General features: G+C 42.3%; 1 protein-coding gene across 1 annotated transcript in view; it reads left to right on the plus strand.

Annotated features, from left to right (window-relative positions):
- The window catches only part of CELF4 (CUGBP Elav-like family member 4), a 557,691-nt gene that overhangs the window by 1,102 nt on the left and 533,447 nt on the right, over positions 1-23,142 (plus strand). The gene's annotated exons all lie outside the window — the stretch shown is intronic.

A 23,142-nucleotide genomic window follows, 5' to 3' on the forward strand; every position in this document is an offset into this window, starting at 1 on the left:
AAGAGAAGAGAAGAGAAGAGAAGAGAAGAGAAGAGAAGAGAAGAGAAGAGGAGAGGAGAGGAGAGGAGAGGAGAGGAGAGAAGAGAAGAGAGACTGAGAAGAGACAGAGAAACAGAGAGACAGAAAGAGATAGAGATAGAAAGATACAGAGGCAGAGGCAGAAACATAGGGAGTCCGAGAAACAGAGATGGGAGGGAGATTCAGAAAGCTGTGCGGGTCACTTGCTAGGGAGACCTGGATTTTGGAAAATATATGTAGTGAAAAAATATTTTTAGAGGATGGACACAAATCAATTCTAAGCTTACCATGCAAAACGCTTCATAGTACGTTTTCTCCCTATCCTTTGAAGCAACTGTAAGTTCTAGTTGTTGTTACTAGCAGAGAAGAGAGAAAAAGAGGGAGGAATAAAAACTAGTAACTTTTTATAGGAAGGGGCAATGGGAATTGTCTGCAGCATCCTTTTTTTCTCCTTTTTTATTCTCATTAAGGCAGAGCCCCAAACGTGCTCAGTTGTAGACCGTGTGTGGGTGGCTGGTGGGTGACGAAATTAGCCCAACGCTCTTTCCCTAACAGTAATGTATAGGATGTGCAGCTGGGATTAATAGGAGGCTGAGAGGTGTGGGCAAGTTAAATGCTCTCAGAGAGAGATTGATTGCTGAGGCAGGGAAGTAGCACCAGGCTGAGTAAGTTGTAGATAATGTACATGTAAAACCAATTTTTAATAAACATAAGTATGGAGAGGTTCCAAAACTACTGTGTCAGGGCTGGTGATTTCAAAGGGAAAAAATACACACACAGTCCAGCTGGGAAGCCTGCTTCCTTGCTACATGCTGACTATTGAAAGGGTTGATCCTCTAGTACATTGGGTTCTGGATGCAGGGATATCTTTTTTCCCTAAATAGAGGTTTTTATTATCATTAATAATATTTTTTCACCCTACCCCCATCCCCAATACCAACTAGACCTCTACAGCCAAACTCTTGTAGTTGGAGTCCCAGAGAGCAGTTTTATTGGCTTTAACGTATTCCAGCTTGCCTGCTGAGTAGTAAATCTTAAAGTTAATGGCATGTTGAGTGGCACAAAACAGAGAAGAATGGAAATATACTGGTTTGGGTGAGTGGGGGGGAGATTGTGGGGATTGTAAGGGGGAAAGATTGCCACCCTTATTCAGTTTGGAGAAAATATCTGTTCAGAAGAGAGATTGGTGAGATGGAGTGGGGAAACATAGCTTTTTGAATACTATTTGTTTCCTTTCTTCCCCCACCCACTCCAGCTTCCTGGGGTTAACTGTAGCCTGGCAGCTTTCTCTCCTTTTAATCAAGCTTCTTAGAAGCATAACAATGCTAGTGTCTTATTTTTATTGTTCTATTTTTTAAAAAATCAGGAAAAAAAAGCCCTTACTCCACCAAAATGGGCAGCATGTGCAGTGATGGAAGATTTCAAAGTTTACACACAAAAATATTCAGAACCCACTGGAGGAAAAATGACATATTCTAAGAGACAGATCTCCCATTGGATCTGGAGCAAGAAAATGACACTTACTTACTTATTTATGATCTGGGAAAACTTTTACAATTTATAGTGATTTATTTTCAAATTCCTTAAGAAGTTATAGATACTATCACTATATGTTTGGCTATATTTATTTTATTTTATATTTTTCCATCATGCACATGTAAATAAAATGATCAACATTATAAAGAGAAAGAATGCTGTAGTACAGGTTTAGATAGATTTGGTCAAGCTGTCTGGGATAGGCAAAATCCCATTTTTATGAATATTCTGACCCCCAAATTATCTCTACTGACAGTAGTAGATAAACCAATTGGTGGCCCAGGGTGTATTCACTTGGCCCTCCTTACTGCAGCAGCTCACCCTCCAAATCCGGGCATCATTTTCTCCCCTATGAAACTTCAGCATATCCCATTCCCCTCGTTTTTTATAGAGTGAGTCTCAGCTATGAATGTCACTGACAGTGCTTGGAGCTTCGGGAGAGCTAAATAAATGATACACTTTCCGAGGTCTGTTTTATTCAGTCCTGAGAAGAGTTTGAACTCCTCCTTCTGTGATGCTGCCTGATTTATTAGCTAATCCTGATAAAAATAAGCCTCTGGCTACCAGAAGAAGGGAAAAAACCTCTCTTGCCATTGGTGATTAATTACCGTTAAGTCAAAAAGCATGATGGGACTTTGAAGAATGAAGATTGTGTTGAGCTTCTAGTCCCCCCCCCCATCTTTAAATCGACAACATGAGGGAAAATATGAAAATGGTGCCTTTTGTTAAATCAGGGATGAAAGATTGCTGGTGTATCTTGCTCACCCTGAATTTCCAACTTCTAATGAACCTAGTTGGGATAGATGGAGAGATGTGGTAAGAGACGAGCCTTGAAAGCTACTAGCTAATGTGTCTATTAACTAATTGGTAATAAATAAATAACCAAATTAACAAGGCAATAAATAAATTAGTTACTTGATCAAATTATTTAAAACCACTACCTTCCATTTCATGTAGCTGGGTGAGAGAAGTAGCCCCAAGAGTTAATGGAATGTCTGTCGGGTGTAGAGAAACCTTAAAAGGGAATTAGCTTAAGTCATATTGGGAGGTTGTGGTACTGTAAGAGTAGTATTCAAAGGTATTGAAGAGAAAACCCAGTTCTATCAAAAGAGAAGAGAACTACTCTTCTGGGGTAAACATTGATGGTGTTGTGGCAAGATGGTTTTCAAAGATACATTCTCACTCTGATGATGGGACACTAATTGAAAATAAAAAAGAAGGAGGTCAGAGTGGGCAAACAACAATATCACCCCCAGGTAGTGCAAACTCTCAGATGCTAAGGATTTCTTCCTTGTTCCATCCCTTCCCATCCCCCACCCCATCAGAAACACTTTAGAACAGGATTTTTTTCTAGTCACCAAAGAAGAGAAATTTGTACTGTTGATTTAAAAATATCTAGATCACCTGTGTTAGCATTATGGATAAGATGAGACACAGTTTAGAGAGACTTCTTTTGGTGTAGGGAAAGATCTCTTCCTTCTCTTCCCCCTTCTCTTGCCCTTCTTTCTCATTTTTGTGTTTTATTTCTTTCATCTTCATTGTCTTCTTTCCTGGGATTTGGGTGCAGAGAATAGAGGTGAGGACCACCAAAAAAACACATATGGCACCCACATATGCAGAGTTATCAAATCACACATGAACAATTTAACAATCCATTCATAACTTTGGTCTTATCTAGAAGGGTAGGAAGCTGAGAAGACTGAGTTACTGGGAGACATAAAGACTAGTGCTCTCTGGACAGCCATATTATAATGCATTATCTTTGAAGTCATTTAAGTCCAATTTAAGTGGTATTTAGTATAATATTTATGAATTAATGTAATCTAAATATAGGGCTGTCCCCAAAGGTTTAAACAGCCTTTACTACTGATGCGTGCTTGTTCACAGGGCCTGTAATGCATTTTAATCTAAACAGCCAGGTCCACCTAACAGTCTTTCTAGTTATCCAGTCAGAACAGATCTGCGCCTTGGTATCCACCCCGCATGGAGATTTTTCCAGCTATAAGAAAGAGGAGGCACTGCACGATGGCCTTTGGATATTCATAAGCAAGAACCACTAATCTATAAAATATGCAGTCCTCTGAGAATTTCACATTTCATATAAAAAGAAGTTGGGGTGGAACCATCCTTTCAAAATTGCCTCAGAGTTTATTCAGTTTTTAAATATATTCACCAATCCCTCTCCCCCAACTTAAACCTTCATATGGCAAACAGAATGCATCTCAATTAAAAGTGAATTGAGGAAATCCCAAAAAAATCTCTAAGAAGGGAGGAGAAATATGATTAGATTTAAATTTTCAGATTTAAATTTCCGTGGGTTCTGTGCTTCTTCACAATATCATGCCTGCATTTAAGATGTGCAATCCATCATAACATCAGGCTTCCATCCATTCCAGCCTAACTGAGAAGACTTGTTTTTCCTGTGGATACATGAATTAAAGTTCCAGAAACCCATCAGATTTTGGCATTCCAGAAAGCAAAGTGACAACAGAGCCTGGACATAAACCCATGACCAAATCATATAAAGGTTTAATTTAAAAAAAAAAAACTCTGGAAATGAAAATCTAGTGCCATCAAGGAAAATAGTCCAATTGAGTGTCTAGATAAAAACAAACCCATTTCATTGAAATGAATGGCTTTCCTTGAAAGAAATGGGTAGGAAGAATGAGACAATCCCACAAGGAAACAAAAAATGACAGTAACTTTTAATGAGAATATGAAATTGGAATTTAAAAAATAAAATGTCCCAAATCAAAGCTTAAAATCCCTTCTATAGCAAAAGGGGGAAAGAATTAGGTTGATTTATTTTCAAGCAAAAGGAACTCATTTCCTAAATGTTTGTTCTCTTTTATACATACATTTTCCTAGCTGGTGTCCACAGAAATAAGAACATATGCATACATGTTTGTATATGCATTGCTATTTACACATGTGATCTACGCACATGCACCAACTAGATCTGGGCGAGATTACATAGAAACCCAGCCAAGGGGGACAGCCAAACTCTGTCCTCCACAGTCTGAAAATGGATTCTAGACTATGTTGAAGGAATATTTTTGAGGTCCTGGCATTATCTCCATCACCTCAAGTTGTTCAGTAGCTCATAACTCATTCCCCCCAAAGGTGTCTGGAGCAAATTCATTTCTTTAAGATAAATATCAAAAAACACCATTAAATTTCATCTGAAGTTATCACCCTTTTTGGGTGGGTTTTAAAGTTGTTAAGGAATTACAGAAGAAAAGAATTCCAAAAAGGTTAATCATCTCAGATGTGTTTTTTGGTTTAATTATCCCTCCATACCCCTCCTCTTTGGTGTGTTGCAAGTGATCAGGCATGTGTGTATGTATTGTGTGAGAGAGACAGACAGACAGACAAAGAGAAAAAGAGTTAGAGTCAGAGATCCGAGTGTTCTCAAAGAAGGCTGAAATGCCATCTCACTGATTCAGAAAAATAGCTGTGTCATTTGAGATAGGAGAACCTATAAGGAACCATTGTACACCTTGATCTCTGTGAGAAGCTGGCCACACAGATCCCTGAGATCTAGTAATAAGACATGATTACGAGAAGAATGGCTGTGAGTAAAAGACTATAGGGTGAATGACAAAAGGGCAATGAAAGTTAAATCACCCAAATGGCAACTGGGCACCGGAAACTGGGAGCACCCAAAGGGGCAAAGGGATTAGAGCTAGAGTAGCGCTTGTGCATAGAAAGAAACTATTTGACCTGAAGGTAGAAAAGAGTGAAGGGTATGAGAACCTAGAAGGGGAAAATTAGTGTGGAGTTGCTGAAGTTAGGGATTAATGGGTATATGTTTATTTGTAGCTTTGAGTGGTTTATGTTAGTTAAGGTGTCAAAGTTAGTATGATGGAAAATTTCCTCTTAAAAGTCATAGCTTACTTTTTTTTTTGAGGGGGGGGAACAAGGTGGGAGGAGAGGGTAGGTGATTAGGAAAAGTCTGGGGATGTAACTTACAGGGGATGCACCAACTCATCCTTTGGGCCCATGAGTCTTGACCCAACATTTGAGGGTTTCTCTATTTATTGTCTTCCCACTCAGAATGGGGGAAAGGTTTTCTGAGGTTATCCATTTGTATCTCCCACTCCCCATGATCTTTCTCCAAATTGTTCTTCCCTTTACCACCCCTCAACTCCATTGATTATGTTTTAGAAGTGACCTTCTGGGCTGAGCAGCCGCAGAGGAGTCTCTCTGCAGAGATATTCCTGCCCCTTCTGCATCCCATACCCCTTTCTTGACACCATACCCCAGTAACACCCTATCTATTCCTTCTTTATTGCCTGAAAGTAAATACCTTCCACACACCAAGGACTTTCTTAATTCAATCAAGACGACTCTCCTGGAAGTAATCAGTGTTTTTCTCCAAACCCAGTCAGGGTGTGGCAGGAACCCAGCAGCCTGCCAGTCAGCATCTCTGCGGCATTGGAGGTAAACCCTCTTTGCACCAGGCTTCTTAAAATGTTTCTTCTCTGGGATCCCTAACTGCCTCCCAGGCCAACCCATAGGATCTGGTTCCACTTGGATGTGGGGATAAGAGTTGAGGGGTGGAAGGAAAAAGTCCTACCAACTTCCTCCTTAAAAAAAAAAAAAAGCTATTTGCCATATAAAGATATTCAAATGAATCCCCAAAACTGAGTCTGAAGAGCGAGGGTTGATATTATGTCTGGCACTGAAGACATTGGAGGCCACAGGCAAGCAGAGAGTAAAAAAGGAATGAAGCTGTAGATGAATTCATTGTTGGGAGATCTCCAAAGTTGAGGTGTTAGGCTCTTGTCAAAGTAAAGAGTGACTAGATAGAGGGGTTTCCTCCTCCAACTCCATCCACTGGGCAGCTTAGACTGTCTCATTGCCTGGGGTTAATGCAGACCACATGCCATGGTCCCTACCCACAACAGAAAAGAAAGATGGGCTCTAGGAGTAGTTTCTGCTATGGTTAGGACAGAGTTTTATAGGAGAAGTTGAGGAGAGTTTGGAGAGGGGGCAAAGGAGGAGCTTCTCCATTTGGGTTAAACAAAAACTAGGGTTTTTATTGATGATTCCCTGCCATTTGCTCCACTTTCTTTTTTCCCTTATCATTGTGTGCATCTTTCTTCCAATCCCAGCTGACTGAAGACTCAAACCAGTTCTCTGTAGCTCAGGAACCAAATCATATGTGGCCATCTGTATGATGTAAATGAATGGGTGCCCTTATAGATATAGACATCGTGCTCACTTTGTGAGGAAAGAGCAGCCAAAAATATTGATCAAAGCTCAGGGAAAAAAAATTGATAATGAACTAGTCTCCAACAGGACTTTAATTGACAGTGACTTCCGAGGCTCAGCTCTGGACATCATATAAACTGACCACGATGTTACTTTATTGCAATACACTCTCCTTTAATTAATTATCACCTTTGTTAAGACTGGCTACAGATCAAAGGTTTTTAGATACTTAACAGATTCTTAGTACTAAGCTCTCAGATGCATTAGGACTATCCAACAGCTCGGCCAATGAGGCGAGAGAGCTTCCCATTTTCCTCTCTCTTATCTGTTTATTTCATCTTCTTTGTTAAAGACAGACAGTCCTTGCTGCACAGACACTGTTAGTTAGGACAGGGCCTTGCTGGGGGATATCAGCTCCTGGGAGAGGCAGGGCCCAGAATATGGGCATGGCAGGGGCAGTTCTGGGAGGGCAAGTTGCAAAAGGAAAGAGGATGTTTGCTTTGCAGTTATTTCTTAAAATGCACAATCGGGGCTTTAGCCACGGCTGAGTCTCTGGCTGAAATGAGGAATCTGGACACGATGCAGACAGAGTCCGTGAAAATTGCTAAAGGTGTGTGTGCGCATGTGTGTGTGTGTGTGTGTGTGTGCGCGTGTGTGTGCATGTGCACATAAATATTCCGAGATCAATAGAGCTTGTATCCTTTACCCACACCTCTTAACTTCTCCCTCCCTTACTTTCGCCTTATGAACACCTGCACTGATGTCGTATTTCACTCCGGAAAAAATGCTTGCAGCCCGAATGAATTGGGGTGATGCTAAATGAAACCAAGTCATTGTTTTGATTCAGTTGTGGAGTATGGGAGACGGGAAGGGCATGGGCACTACTAGTTGGGGTAGGTGTGTCTAAAGCGTTCAGCTCAGTGGTACAACGGAACCCTCACTCTCCCGGGAAAGGAGGAGGGGGCCCCAAAACCTACAAACTGACAGGTGACTTACTTGAAAGCGACCCTCTGAGTCGTTCTAGGCAGATTTGAATGCCATACGTGGCTGTTTGTTCATTATTCTAATTTAATGATGCAGTCACACCTAATTAATCCATGTCTGGTTTATTCATATGCTATGTCTGAGGATCCAAAAGATTTTTCCAGCTAGCCCAGCCTTCCTCTGCCGGGGAAAGCTCAAGGTGTGCCTCTGGGTGAGAGAGTTTCTCAGTATGAACAGAAATGAATCAGCGCAAAATGAGTTGATAAAGGCAGTGACACGAGGCCATCTCTGACTTAAGTGTTCATGCGTACAGGCATGAGGGCATGTAAATAATAACAAGAAAGCAGGCATGTATCCACACACACATGCAGGATGTTTTCTGACACAGCCAACATGGCTCTATTCCTTTTTTAATACCCTTAGGGCCAATTCCCATTACATAATGAGCATTGCTCCTTGGAAATATGCCATCAGTGCCTTGGCATTCAGATGATTGGAGACTTGAGAGCAAAGGGAAATAGCAGGGTCTATTCTCTATCTTGTACCCGGTGGAGGGATAGCCAGGAGGGTTGATCCCATTTTACAGGTGGAGAGACTAAGGCCAAGGTCAGATTCAGAGCAGGCCTTGCCTTCTTGCCAAACTGCTTCTAGTTTGGGGCCCTTTTTTTGGCTGGTGCTAGAAGGCAGGTAAATAGCAAAAATGGCATTGGCCTAATAATATCCTTTTTTAAGATGAGACTCCCCTGGGGATCCTGGGAGAGGAAAATCATCAAAAGATAAAACAATGTATGACGAATGTGTAGGAACTTTCTGATTATGCTACCCCCCCCCAATAATACTCTAAGTGACTATTTGATCAGTTCTATAAAAGCACCAGTATCTCTCACTTACGTTACCCTGCTCCCAGATGCGTAAAGGTGAGTGGAAAATTCATACCTAAGATTGCACAGACCCTTCCAGTAATGGGCTTATCTATACTTTTTAAAGGAATTTGACAACTGCCTGGGGATTATTCAGTTGTTGAAATAAAGGTCAATATAATGATATCCATTATTAATAATATCAATATCTGGGTTGATCAATATAACCAGGGACTGTAACAGGTCACTGCTATTGGGTGAGGCTAGAAGGACTAGGCAGCAACATCAGGAAATTATCCCCATGTAATATTTATCATATTGACTGGTTCTAATAATATACACAAAGGCAAAATTTGTTGGAAATATTTGCTTAGTACATGCGTAGTGGGAGGGGGGAGCCCAGCTCTCGGTGGGATGTGTGGATTTGAAATTCCTTAGAAGGATGCAGTTGGAAAGGTTACTCTTAATGACACCTCATACCATGATCTTTCTCCAGTTACCCAAAACAAGCTTATTTCACTCCGTCCAGAGAAAGCAATGGATTTACTTGGCTGCCATCAAACCATATCTTTCTGTCAAATCGATATACTTTGCATAGCGCTATATCACCTAAAAGAGATGAAAAACACCCTCACACCTTACACTTTCTTGCTGTCCTCAGTGTTTTAATTTTGTCAAAGTGAGAACAGGTTCTGGGGAATGGAGGTTGAGGATGGGGGGAGGGCATAACTAATTTAACTGGATGAAAAGCCAGCCTTTACAGGGAGGGTTGACAGGTGTTGAGGGGGGATCCTCTGCAAGATACCACTCTGTGTCCTGAAGCTTCAGGTACCCTAGAGGAAACACATAGCCATCTACCCTGACCTGGCGTGCATAAGGTAATAAAATGATTTGTCTTCTTAGGGTTAATCTAGGACCCTGAGTCTGAAACTTTCAGGGGTTCCCTCAGAAAACAGCACTGGTCTGTCTGGATACGTTGGGGGCTTTCAGGCCATTCCCATGACCCTGTGTTAGAACTTTTATGAAGTGTCTATTTAGAGTTCATCTTTGGTAATAAAAGGTAGACCTACCAGGTAATTTTTTCCCAAGTCATTCATTTGTTAGTTCATTCATTCAGGACCTCTCCTCTAGTCGTGCTGTCCTTTGCCTGGGAATGGGGGAAGGAAACACCCCACAGCCTTTGTTTCTAAGGTTATCTCAGAGTCCTGTTGTCCGGATGGGTACCTAGAATGGGAAATGGTAAAGTGGTGGGAGTAAAGGGATAGTGGGGAAAGGGGAGACTCCCTGCTGGAAAGGAGAGAAGAGAGGAGAATTAGGAAGAAGGCACCTTCAGCTAAAGCCCAGTAAGCATGTGCTCTTATAATCACCTTTTTACCAGGAGACAGTTGTCAAGGTAGCAGGGTTGGAGTGACTTTGGAGGCCAGGCTCATGAGCTGGGGTGGGGGGAGGCACGTAGATCGAGGACAAGGAAACATTTCAGTCAATCTTTGGTCATTAACAGAAGGAATAAGAGATAAAAAGACAGAAAAGAGGTGTCTGTGTATGTGTGTGTGTGTGTGCGTGTGATAAGAGGTGATCTGCACACTAGTGTGCAAGTCATTCCATGATGGAGGCAGTCTTTTCCTTTTCAAAGTGGAAATCTTTAAAAAAAAACTTATTTTTTCCATAGTTGATATTTATATATCACTTCTAGGCTTAAAATGATTTTATTTACGTTATCTACTTTGGTCTTGCCAAAGAGACCTTGATTCACTCTGAGGTGGCTAAAGGAAGAAGTCAGGCCCGCAAGACATCCACTCAGAACTGGCCAGGTCAGAGAATAAGGACTTAGCCTCTCCTTCCCTACTAGCCCCCAAAGGACAAAAGAATAAATTCTCTTCTCACCAAGTCATGCCAGGACACTTCTTGATCAACCAATCAGTCAGACCTCCTTCAGGATGCACAAATAAAGTGAGTGTGTATATACACACATGGGTTTATATGTGTGTAGTCCTTTAGGGATGTTGTTTTGGGAGGGCAGAAAGTGTATTTTAGGACATTGCTTCCTAGGGTCCTAGCTTCAGCCTTTCCCTATTCTCCTAATAAGTTGCTACTCTGGATCACATCTTTCCCTCCATATCCCAGCAGGGTCTTTGGTATGTTGAGAGGTAGCTTGGAATAGCATAATGATCAGGGGATTTTTTTTTAAATGGAGAGACATGAATTTGTATCCCATTTCTATTTACTATCACCATAGTTATCATTTCACTGGAACTCAATTATTTCATCTATAAAACACTAAAAATGTCATAATGGTTGATCTTGAAGGTCCTGTCTAGTTTTAAGTCCAAAAATACTGTGGTCCTCTGTCCTGAGATTACCCCCAGACAAATAACGCCCTGAGAGTGGGGAGCAGAGGGAAGAGAGGGAAGCTCTGAGAGTACCTTTCACCCTCGGTGTCTTCCCTCAAGAGTTCACTATTCTGGGACAGGCTGGGAAGAAGTGACCCTCTGAGGATATGTTTTTCCTCCGGGTAATCTGGGAGAATAGATTAGAGGTCACTGGCCTCCCAGTTTCCCCAGTCTGTCCACGTTCTCATCAGATACAAGGATGTCTTTAGGATAAGAAAAAGAAAACTGATGTCACCTTATCTAGCCAGGCTCACAAAGATTGTTCTAAGTCCCTCGCCAATAAAAAAGGACTTCTTGCCAGACTTGTTAGAATCTCTAGCTATGCTGAGCCTAAGCATAGGCAGGGACCCTCTGTGGCCAAATTGCTTCAAGGATCCTGGACAATGATTCTGATGTCTGGAAAGAGACACCAAAATGTCTCATCCACCCATCTGTCACGTGGCCTGATATTTCACCATCACAGCTTCATCCCTTTGGGTTAAACAGAGGTCCTTTTTAGTTTCTGCTATTAAATTGCAACTCCATCTGGGGCACAGTCCCCAAAACTCAGGTCAACGAATTTGTCCTGTTTTCTTCTCAGACAAGAAGGCCCAAAAGCAGTCTGAGAACATTACCCAAGGTACCTAGGGAGGCAAGGGGCTGATAAGCACGGACTAAAGGGGGCACTTCCCAGAGACAACATAGGCCTCCCCGGTTTTCCAGGGAGCTTCTGCATGTATTTGTGAGACCCCAGAGCTGTGCGCTCTTTCTCTCTCCTCAAGGAGGCGCCCTCTGATGGCTAATGTAAGGAAGTCGGTCCTCCATAACTATTATTATCCTCTAGGCCAGAATAAAATGATTCTTTCCCCTGTCCCTCTAATGGTCCTTCCTCCTCCTGCTTCCCCCTTATTCCCTGGCTTCAGCGGGAGCCTGTCGCGCTGAAACCCTTCTCATTGCTTGGAGCCCCTCGGAGACAGATAGACAGATGAGAATGGGTCTAGTTTTCTTTATTTGGAAAGCAGCCCATGACAGGCAGCAAGAATAGACAGATCTGAGCCTGGGATCCAGAGATGTCCTAAACCGCACTCTTCCCTCCCAAAGGAGCATCCCTAAAGGGCTACACACAATATAAACCCATGTACACACACACACACACACACACACAGCTTTTATTTGTGCATCCTGAAAGAGGTATGACTGATTGGTTGATCAATACATTGACAGGATTTATCACCCAGATTCTGCACTGGGCACTAGCAGTTCTCCTTGTTGTATCTTGTTCTGTTTCAGTGTTTGGGCACCAGAGCAAGAGAACAACTATGTTATTTATTTTTATGTTTTATTTATTGTATTTTTAAAATAAAAGGAAACAGAGGAGTGTGATATAAAGAGCACCGAGCTAGAAATTAGGATGCTTGAGATTCAAAGTCTGGCTCTATCATGAACTGGTTGTGAGATGGTGGCTGTCACTCCAGTGGTCAAGATCTCAGTTTCCTCTCCTGTAAATAGGAGTGTATTTGATTAGGCGATAAGCAAAATCCATTCTAGTTCTCACGTTCTGTGCACCTACTATTTATGATCTATTTAAGAAAGTTCTGGGAAACAGGGATGCCCTTTCCCTCAGGACGTCATTTTTCTAGGGAAAAGGGATATGGTCCCATGTTCTTGATGGACAGGCTGAGGCATGGGAGGGAAAGAGAATGGCCTTGTGTGCCCTTTGTGACTCAGATCAGGAGCTTGACATTCTCACCCTACAGTCCCCCTCTCCCCAAATCATAATGATGGAGCTCCTTTTCCATGTCAGGTCTGAGACCCTTTCCAGCTTTGAATCTTGGCTTTAATGAGATGCCTCCAGGGATGGTTTGGGGAGATATGAGATGCTCTCCCTTAAGCTATTCTTACAGGTTTTGAAAGAGACCTAGCTCACTGGACTCCCCAAACTCTCTTGTTAGGAACTTCTCTGGAGATTTTTCCTCAGCTTTGCTGATTCTGTTTCTATTTCTAGCCTAGAACCTCTTTCTATCCACTTTAGCCCTTTAGAGAAGTGAATTCAAACCAAGAGACTCCATCTACCATGCATGGAGCAGATTTCACCAAACCAGAAAATAGGTGAGTCACTAATCTGATTGACAGAAAAGCTGACTTCCAGGGAGTCTCCAATCTTCTGAGGGGTGTGAAATACATCTATGACACCCAGGAACTTACTTGGATAATGTTAGCCACAAGCATTAAATAATCTCATCCAAATTAAATGCCTAAGATCCAAATGAAAACAGAGGAGAACCACAATCAGCTTGGGTCTGGAGCTAGCCAGTGCAGACAACCTAATAAAATCTTAGTGTTTACAGTCGAAAGGGACCTTAAAAATCGAATCCAACACACTCATTTTCCCATGGAGAACTGAGACCCAAAGGAAGAAAATGACTTATCCAAGGTCACACAAACATTGAGTAGAAGAACCAGAATTCACAAGTCTGGTGCTGTGGGCTTGGAGCCAGGTTTCAAAGGCAGAGAGAATGCCAAGTGGAGTGGAATGGAATGGCCAAAGGCTCCTTTGTGGGAAGAAGCAAGATCTGAGCAGAGGGAGGAGGGGAGATGGTAAGTTGACTCACTGTTTCGAGTGCATTAATCTGTTTTTCAGAACAGTGGGGACCAGAAACTCTGATCTCAGATAGGAATACCTTAAGACGTAGGAACAGCAGACAAAGCTTTAGAAAAGGCAGGCAGCTCACAGAAGGGGATATCTTCACCTCCTTTTGGGGCTGCAGTGTCCTTCGGTCCCCCAAATCACAACCCACACATTTAAGAAATTACTCATAGAATATTTAAACTAGTGGCTATGTTCTCTATCACTGGGGCAGCCTTCCAGATCTTACTGGAAGGCTTGGCTTCATTTTCTAAGCAATAAACAGTAGGACTTGTAGTGCTGGAACCTCCCCTTGCTCTCTGCCCCACTCCCTCATCTTCACCCCTCCTACCAAAAAGAGTAGACTTAGCCTCTAAGAATGATAATGAGCTATTTCTTCCCTGTTTTCCCCAGAAGTCTAAAACTAAGATGTCAGGTATAAGACTCCCTTATCAGAATCCAGACCATAGTAATGATTATAATTCCTAGAGGAGGAATTTTGATTGGACATGAGGGCCATAAGAGTGAGGCCAGCTAACCACAGAGGCAAGATGGCCAGGGATTGAGAGAGTAGCAGTGGGGGGTGATTTAGGTAGTCAGGGATGCTGAAGGGGCATGTTGATTCTCTTTGCCCTGGGAATACTTTAGGAATGTGGTGTGATGTATACTCTCTTTGAGACGTTCAGTCCTTCTTGAGAACAGAGAAATAGATATGTTGGTCTCCCAGGACTGAGACCAACTCTTCAAAACACTCCAAGGATGAAGAATACGGTTCTTCTGCAACCCCGCTATGATTTCTTGCCTTCTACTCAATTTTCTCTTCTCCAAATCAAAAGATTTCCTAAAGGAACATGAAGGGTGGTGAAGGTAGGTAAGAGGAGATGCCTAGGACCCCTTTTTGGCATAACTATAAAGTCAGTAGAGGTGGTCTTCAGCTTCTTCCCATAATTCCTTCCTATCATAAGTCTTTAGTACCCTCAAGATGCCTTTTGTCTGCCCTGTCCTGAACACTCACATTAAAACCAGTTTCTTCTTTCTCTCCTATCAAAATTTAACTCTGCTGTGTCCTGTCTCTTCAAGGCCCTGCTTCCCGCTGATCTAATAAACTAATCTGTGCAGCTGTGTTAAGCGGCCACTAATGGGTGTTAATGTGTTACCTCTCCCTGGTAAGTTATATGTTCTGTATGCAGGGCCTTCTGGAGACAATGTCTTAACTCAATGAAATAATGATAACGAGAGGACATTTCAGGCAGACTGGAGGGGAATATATTTTAAGTCCTTTTGACCAGTCACAGCATGGAGATAGAGAGTCCCTTACTCCACAAACATTTAAGGCTGATCTGTGTGACATTCCATAAAACGGTCTTAGGAAAATAGCTACCCATGTTTGAACAATAATACTAATAACAGAGAGTGCATTTTTTTTTAACACTTTCAAATCTATTTTCCCATTCCATGTAGCACTTCTTTGAGCAGGGCAGTGTGAAAATCATTGTCCTCATTTTACAGGGGAGGAAAGCGAGACCTCCCCAAAGTAAAGTGACTTTCTAAGATCCCACACCAATTTGAGTGGCAGTCAGATCTCGTGGAATGAACTCAGAACTTTGTCCAAAAGGCAGCCTGGCTTCCAAACCAAAGAGTCTTCCCCATGGGAAGTTCGTTCCTAGTGTCTAAGGTGTGGCCCTTTTAGAAGGTGGGCAAGTGAATGATTATCTCGTTACCACTACTGCCCGCCCCGTATCCTCTCTCCCAGGATCCTCCATCCCACAAGGAAATGTCGTTATTCTGTTTAGTTATTAGTCTTCTCTTTTCCGAGTAGCCCTCTTTCAAAAATTAATTAATCAAAACCATTTTTTTCTGAAAGTCACCATCACATAAATAATCCCGGTGGCCGTGGAACAAGCCGGCCCTCCGGGAGGGGTGCTGAATCCCTGTCTCCATCCGCAAACAGAGCCTGCCGGGACGGCGGAGACTAGCGATTCCTGCCACCGGCTTTACTAGCCTAGCCAGGGAAGGAAGAGACGACTCGTGCAATTCCGAGCTGAAGATGCCAAAGGTTTAATCAAATATTCAGCATGGTCAGTAAACTTAAACCAACGTCGTATCTGGGGCTCAAAGTCCCCTCCCTAGCCTTCCCTCCTCGGTCGCTGCCCAGCCCACTGAGGCTGAGTGAAGTTTGCAGCTATCCCTAGAGCCTCAGGCCGGCTGCTTTGGGGGTTCAGGTGGACAGAAGGGGGCGGGGATTTCGAGAACTCGGGATGCATTCCTATTGGTTGATTTAGGTGTTTGGGGGCGTCGGGGGTAGGGAGTGAGTGGGTTGGGGGGCGTTCAGGGAGCTGGGGTTTATAGCTTTCTTCCGTGTTCTATTATTCATTCCCTCTGATTTTTATCTAATCTCTCCCTGATTGTCCTGGTGAAACTTAATAGACAAAGTGAATTTTTATTACATCATCAATATAATCTCCAGCTAATCAGCAGCCACGTGGGCCGCAGTGAGCCCTTTAGCTTCCCAGCTGGCTTCATAAAAAATAGGAACATCGGTGCCAGGTCTGGATTCACCCCCTCCCCACTCTGTGCCCAGTTTGGGTTTCCCTTTGCATAAAGGGAATTTATGCAAAAAGGGAATTTGTGCCGGGGGAAGGCAAGGGACGGGAGAAGAGAGGAACGTCTCCCAGACCCTTGGGTGAGGTTGCCAATCCACCGGGGAAACCTTCTCTGTTGTTATTATTTTTAGTTTTCCCCTCTCCCAGTTCCAGGTGTTGAAATCACAGATCTAGGGCTTGTGTTGTGAATGCTGGAGTGGCCTATTATTGCCTCCTGCTCTGACTGGTGCCTTTTGCTGTGCTGGGAATATAAAATATCATTTCACATAATCACATGCCTCACATTGTATATTGCATATGAGATTAGGTGCATTTCCCACTTCCTTACTCCTCTGACGCAGGTCTCATGGGGCAGGGACCCCAGGTTCTCAAAGGCCATGATCAGAGCACAAACTCTCAGGAGACCTCAGCTGGACAGGTTTGGGCTAAGTGCCCACAAATAAACAGAAAGCCTGTGAGCAGAAAACCAACTGGGGAGATTCATCACCAGAGGTTTAGCTGCTGGGTGATTGGGGGGTTTGGGATGGGGGAGGGAGGAAGTTGATTTTTTAGCCCCAGTAATTTTCAAAGACTTTCTAGTGAGACATGGAGAAGCAATGATCAACATTGAACAAAGGATTTCAGAAGCTTGGGAGATTACAGTTTTTTTCAAGTATCATGTATGTTATAGTATGCAGTGAATGCATAAGCCCCACACAAAGATCAGCCTCATTATTTTGTAGCCAAGCTATCTAAATATCTAAATAGCCTTATGTTTGCAGAACACTTGGATTTTTAAATATTTTCTTAAAATCCTTACCTTCTGTCTTAGAATCAATACTATGTATTAGTTCCAAGGCAGAAGAATGGCAAGGGCTAGGCAAAGAGGGCTAAGTGACTTGCCCAGGGTCACACAGCTAGGGAGTGTCTGAGGCCAGATTTGAACCCAGGACCACCTGTCTCTAGAACTGGCTCTCAATCCACTGAGCCACCCTCAAAGCATTCCTATTTACATTACCTGAAGTATTTTCATCAATTCTTCTCATAACTGTCCAGGAAGGTTGGTCCTTAGCTATGTCTGTATACACACACACACACACACACACACACACACACACACACACACACAGAGTATATGGAAAAACTTGAACATGTTCATGCCTGTATTTATTTATTTAATAATCTGACATTGCTGTGAAAGAAATCACAGAGGTGTGGTCAGACAAAAAACAAAGTATTCGGTGGGCAGAGGCATGTCAGGATGGAGTCTACCAATGCTAAGAACAAATAAAGCAGCAAAGCACAGGGTCTAGTTGTTTTAAAAGGTGAAAAGGGCAACACATCCTGTCACCTCTTCCTCCTGGCAGCCTGGAGAGGGATGATGATGGGAGCAAACAGTCTGTGCCTGAATGCCCCTGTTTCAAGATGTAGTTAGTAGAGGTAAGAAGGAAGGAAAGGTAGGAAAACTGATATTTTACTAAAAATAGTAGCCCCACTATTCAAATGGGTGTTGTAATATTGACAGACTCTAAATTTAATAAAAATATTTCTGGTGTTAGCTTCATCGCTTTAAGAATTGCCTTAAAAACTTGAGACACATTATTTTGAGGATGAATGAATGAATGAATGAATGAATGAATGAATGAATGAATGAATGAAACATATTGAGAGCTTACTATTTTCCAAACACTGTGCTAAGTGCTGGGGCTATAAATACAAAAGTAAAATGCTTTCCCTCAAGGAACTTACATTTTAATAGAGGGAAACAATACCAAAAAGAGAAGGATGTCTAGAGAGGCAGAATTTCTATATTTCCAGCAAATCTTTGTCCTTTGAGGTTTGGATTCGTCTTCGGAAGAAAACCTGGTGAATCAGGGTAGGAGGAGCGTTTTATTGTGGGTGCCACCATTTGGAATCCAAAAGGAAACATGACTATAAAGCTATGAGGATGATATTTTTGTGCAGCCAGACTGGTTTGGAAAGCAATTGTCCTACTATTGACTCTGTAGTTAGGCACCCATGGTCGTATCTTGGATAGACAGAAACAGATTCAGTCGCAGCCCACCTACTATCTCCAGAAAGCTCTTTGGTGCCCTTTGCCTGTGGCTAAGGCAGCCACACCAGAGACAAGGATTCTAGTCCAAGTTGTGCCACGTATTCACTGGGTGAGTTAAGGTAAGTTACTTCATCTCTGGTCTTCAGTCTTTTACTTAATCAGTCAAGCAAGATGAAACGATTAAGTATCTACTATATGTCAGACACTATGCTAGGCGCTACGGTTACATAAACAGAAAAGAAATAGTCTTTGCCCTCAAGTAGAGAGTTTCAGGAGAGACATGTACATAAATAGGTATCTACAAGATCCATTGCATAAATATATACATACAACATAAATACATACATATTATTTTTAGGGAAGGTACGAGCAGTGGATGGCATCAGGAAAAGCTTACATAAAAGGAGATCTTGAGAAAATGGGCACAATATCACTCTTCCTACCTCCCTGACTCATTGAGCTTTTATAAGCACCAAATGATATGATGAATGTGAAAAGCAAAATGCTAGATTGTCATCAAACACCTTCCTTACAAAAATCCCCAGAAGAGACTTGCTCCCAGAAATAAGACATGGGATCTTAGGCTATTAGAGTTTGGAGGGAGATTGTTGTTGAATGCTCCTTAGAGATCATCTAATCAGACTTATTCATTTTATTTGTGGAGAAAACAGGCCTGGTTGGACAATGACTTGTCCATGGTCACCTCACCTGTTAGTTGCCTAGGTAGGGCTGGAGCCCTACTCAGGTCCTGAGTATCCATCCTATGACATTTCCACTACTGTTTTCAGCCTGTGGTTGCTTAAAGAGCATAGATACATATATACACACTTGCGAATGCTTATCTAGGGTTCATCCGTACATCTGTGCCTAGGCATAATCCCGAGAGTACCATGCATTGCATGCTGTGGGCAGAAGAGGCATGCCCCGAGAATTCAGTGTAGCAACGCCAGGCGCGTTTTCAGAAGTCCCATGGAGAAGCATGCTTCATGAATCCTGCATCACTGCCAGAACAGACATTTCAGAATGGAATTTCCAGATGTGGCTCTCCCCTCCTCCCACTTACCCTGTCACCATCCCCATCTCAGTCCTTTTCTCTCTGCTTAGACCTGGCTTGTCTGGCTGTAGAGTTGAGAGACAGTGTAATAGAGAGGGAAAAGTCATGAACTTGTTGTCAGATGATTATGCTCACTGAAATAAATGTGTGACCCTGGACAAGTCATTTTACATTTCTGAATCTGTTTCTTCACCTATAAATGAGGATACACATACTTGCACTATACCTTATGGAATTATTGTGAGGTTAAAATGAAATAAGTATAAAATACTTCACAAAACATGAAATAAATTATAAGTATATGCACTATTATATTTAGAATTTGAGTTCCCAAGGAAAAGGTAGTAAAAAGGATGATGGAGGAAAAGAAAGATCAAGAAGGAGGTGAAGCCTCTGAGGCAGGCTTCTAGAAACAGCCAAGATTAAGGCCATGAGGCTATTGACTTCTCCTAGGAGGTATCAGTTTAAGGCCTCCCTTTATCAAGGACTTCAGAAAAGATGAAGGCACTAAGGTTCTTCTTTCCTTTACTGATTTTTTTTTATCAGTAAGCAGAGATGGCCCTGTACAAAATGGGGGAGAATGGAGTTTATCTTTGTCTTTCTCAATTGCTTCTCAGGTTTCTTTCAACACCCCTGTCTCTCCATCCCCCTTCTGAAATTTTGACTTCCCACAATCTGGAGTCCCATTCTTTCATGGTCTTAAATGAGACAATGATCAAATGACAAGCTGGGGGGGAGGGGGGAGGAACTAGATGGCTCCATGGATTGAGAACAAGGTCTAGGAATGGGAGATCCTAAATACAAATCTGACCTCAGACACATCCTAGCTGTGTGACTCCGGACAGGTCACTTAACATCCATTGCCTAGCCCTTGCTGCTCTTCTGCTTTGGAACCAATACACAGTATAGATTTTATGACATATAGTAAGGGCTGTTTTTTTTTCTTTCATGACAAGCTGCCAATAACATCACGGGCTGTTTGTCTGGTAGTGAGCTCCCTGTTTCTCAGCAAATTCAAGAAAAGTCTTGATGGTCACTGCCAAGGACATTTTTTTTCCTTTTGCTTCCAGTTTCTCCCATCTCCAATCCTTTTTCCCAATTTACAAATTCATATTTCAGACACAGGCAGTTCTGATCACAACTTTCCCCACCTCCCATTCAAAAACCTTCAGTAGCTCCCAATTGCCACTAGAAGAAAATACAAGCTTGTCAGCCTGACATTTAAGGCCTTCCACAATCTGACTCCCACCTGCCTTGCCAAGCTCACTTCATAATGCTCCTCTTCATGCAGTCTACAGTTCAGACAAAATGTACTATTAGCTCTCTCCTGAACCTGACATTCCACCTCCCATTCCAATTGCACAGGCTGTCTCTAATGCCCAGAATGTACTCCCACCTCCCCTCTGCCGACTGGAATCCCCAACTAGCTTTAAAGCTTAACTTGGGTCATTTCCTGACTGAGTTCTTTCTTGATCTCCTTAGCTATTCCTGCTCTCTCCCTTCTCAAATTATGTTATATTTACTTATCTGTTTACATCTTTCTTCACAAGCAGAATACAGCTTCTTGATTGTTTCAGTCTTTTGGGTCCTGAGCATCTTGAACTTTGTTGCTATTCAGACATTTTCAGTCATGTCTGTCTCTAAATGACTCTATTTGGGGCTTTTTGAAAACTATACTGAAATGGTTCACCTACCTTCTCCAGCTCATTTTACACATGAGAAAACTGAGACAAAGAAGGTTAAGTGACTTGCCCAGGAACACACAGCTAGTGTCTGAGGTCAGATTTGAACTCGCAAAGAAGATGAGTCTTCCTGATTCCAAGCCTGGCACCTTATGCTGCATTACCTCTAGTAGGTACTTAAATGATCATTGAATTGGATTTGGAGGCATTCCTGCACTGGTTAGGGGATTGGACTAGATGACCTCGAACATCCCTGCCAATTCCAAGATTCTGTTATTAAATGATAATGACTATGATAATATATAATAACATGTTATAATAGATAATATATAACATGTAATATATAATAATATAGGTCCCTCCCAGGGATTTTCCTCTTTTAGTAGCAAGTAAAAAGCCTTCAAAGTACAAAAGAATGAATCTCTAAAGTTAGAATTTCAGAAACTATGGAACAATAGAAAATATCTACAGCAGGGAGGCCCCTTCGGTAGGTGCCACCCACTGTATCTATATGTAAGGCTGGTCTAGTTGAGAAGGGCCAAAAAGAAAGTTATAGAGAGGAATTAAAAGGTAGTAAATATCAGGAGAGAAGTAAAGTATGGTTTCAAGCCTATTGGAAGTTGAATAGCCCCCAGAAGATAGAGTGGTTGCCTCCTCTCTCTGACTCCTTGACCAAAACTACCTTTGTTTGTAACTATAGGAGAATATTCATTAGTAGTCAGGGTCTGCCACTCACCCAAGCATGCTTCTCCCTCTCTTGATGCTGCCTACCTAAAGAGTTACAAGGATGCAGCAGTGGGAAGTAGAGGAGAAGAAGGAAGGGGCTGCATGCGAATTCCATTAGGATCAGAGAAAAGGAGAAGAGAAATTTTAGGAGGAAATTAGCAGAGTAGATGGATTCTCCTACACACATACCAGGAATGAAGGGGTAACTATATTTAGAGGAAACCAGAGTTAGGAATAGGTGATCATCAGTGTTTTTTCTTCAGAAATGTTCAATGAAGAAGCTAAAAAGGTTAATAAATGTTTTTTTAAACCCTTACCTTCTGTCTTAAGATCAAAACTGTGTATTGGTTCCAAGACAGAAGAGCAGTATGGGCTAGGCAATGGGGGTCAAGTGACTTGCCCAGGGTCACACAGCTAGGAAGTGTCTGAGGCCAGATTTGAACCTAGGATCTCCCATCTCTAAGCTTGGCTCTCAATACACTGAGCTACCCAGCTGCCCCTCAGTTAACGAATGTTGATGGACATTCTCCACATGTCTTAGATCTATGAATGGTCAGAAGGTGGAAGTGATAGACCCTTTAGCCACAGGTCAAGGTAGTGTACACAAATGTGAGTTGTATGGGGAAATGTTATGTGCTATGCCTTGAGTGTAGTTTATCTATTATGTGCTCATTACCTAAGTTGTATACACATGAGTGTGTTTTGTATCATATATTATGTGATATGTGCTGGTGCTATGTATGGGAAATGTGGCAATCACCACTCTATATGCTACATGTGTTATCTGGAGGCTGTTTGAGCATCTATGCATGTCATGGGTATATTTTGTGTATAGCCTATGTTATATGTTTGTGCCATGTATGGGAGCCTGCGGGTACATGAGGGTTGTATGAAGGAGGGTTATGTCTATTTGATGTATGTATTTCAATCATAGTACAAAGAGTGGAGAAGATAAGAGAGACATTTCCCTATGTCCCTGTAGGAAAGTCCAAGGTCTGTCCACTGAGGTACATCCAACCCAGCCCTTGCTTCTTCCAGCCAGCTGTCAGCTGCTACCTCCCCAGGATCTACCCTCCTTATCTTCTGACACTCTGGTCAGAGGAACCCAAGTCCCAAACTGATCAACAGTTGGAAGCAGAGGCTCAGCTAGTTATGCTATATATAGCACAGGATATACCTCTCCTTTTTGCCGCTGTTTTTTGCACTAATGGACTGACAGATGATGGATTTCAATGTGTGCACATGTATATACCTTTGTGTGTATATGTCTTTTTGTTTGAGGAAGAGAAAGAAGGAAGGGAGGGAGGAAGGAAGGAAGGAAGGAAGGAAGGAAGGAAGGAAGGAAGGAAGGAAGAAAGGGAGGAAGGAAGGAAGAAAGGGAAGAAGGAAGGAAGGAAGGAAGGAAGGAAGGAAGGAAGGAAGGAAGGAAGGA

This window comes from Gracilinanus agilis, chromosome 1, assembly GCF_016433145.1.
Source record: "Gracilinanus agilis isolate LMUSP501 chromosome 1, AgileGrace, whole genome shotgun sequence".
NCBI classification, from domain to species: Eukaryota; Metazoa; Chordata; class Mammalia; order Didelphimorphia; family Didelphidae; genus Gracilinanus; species Gracilinanus agilis.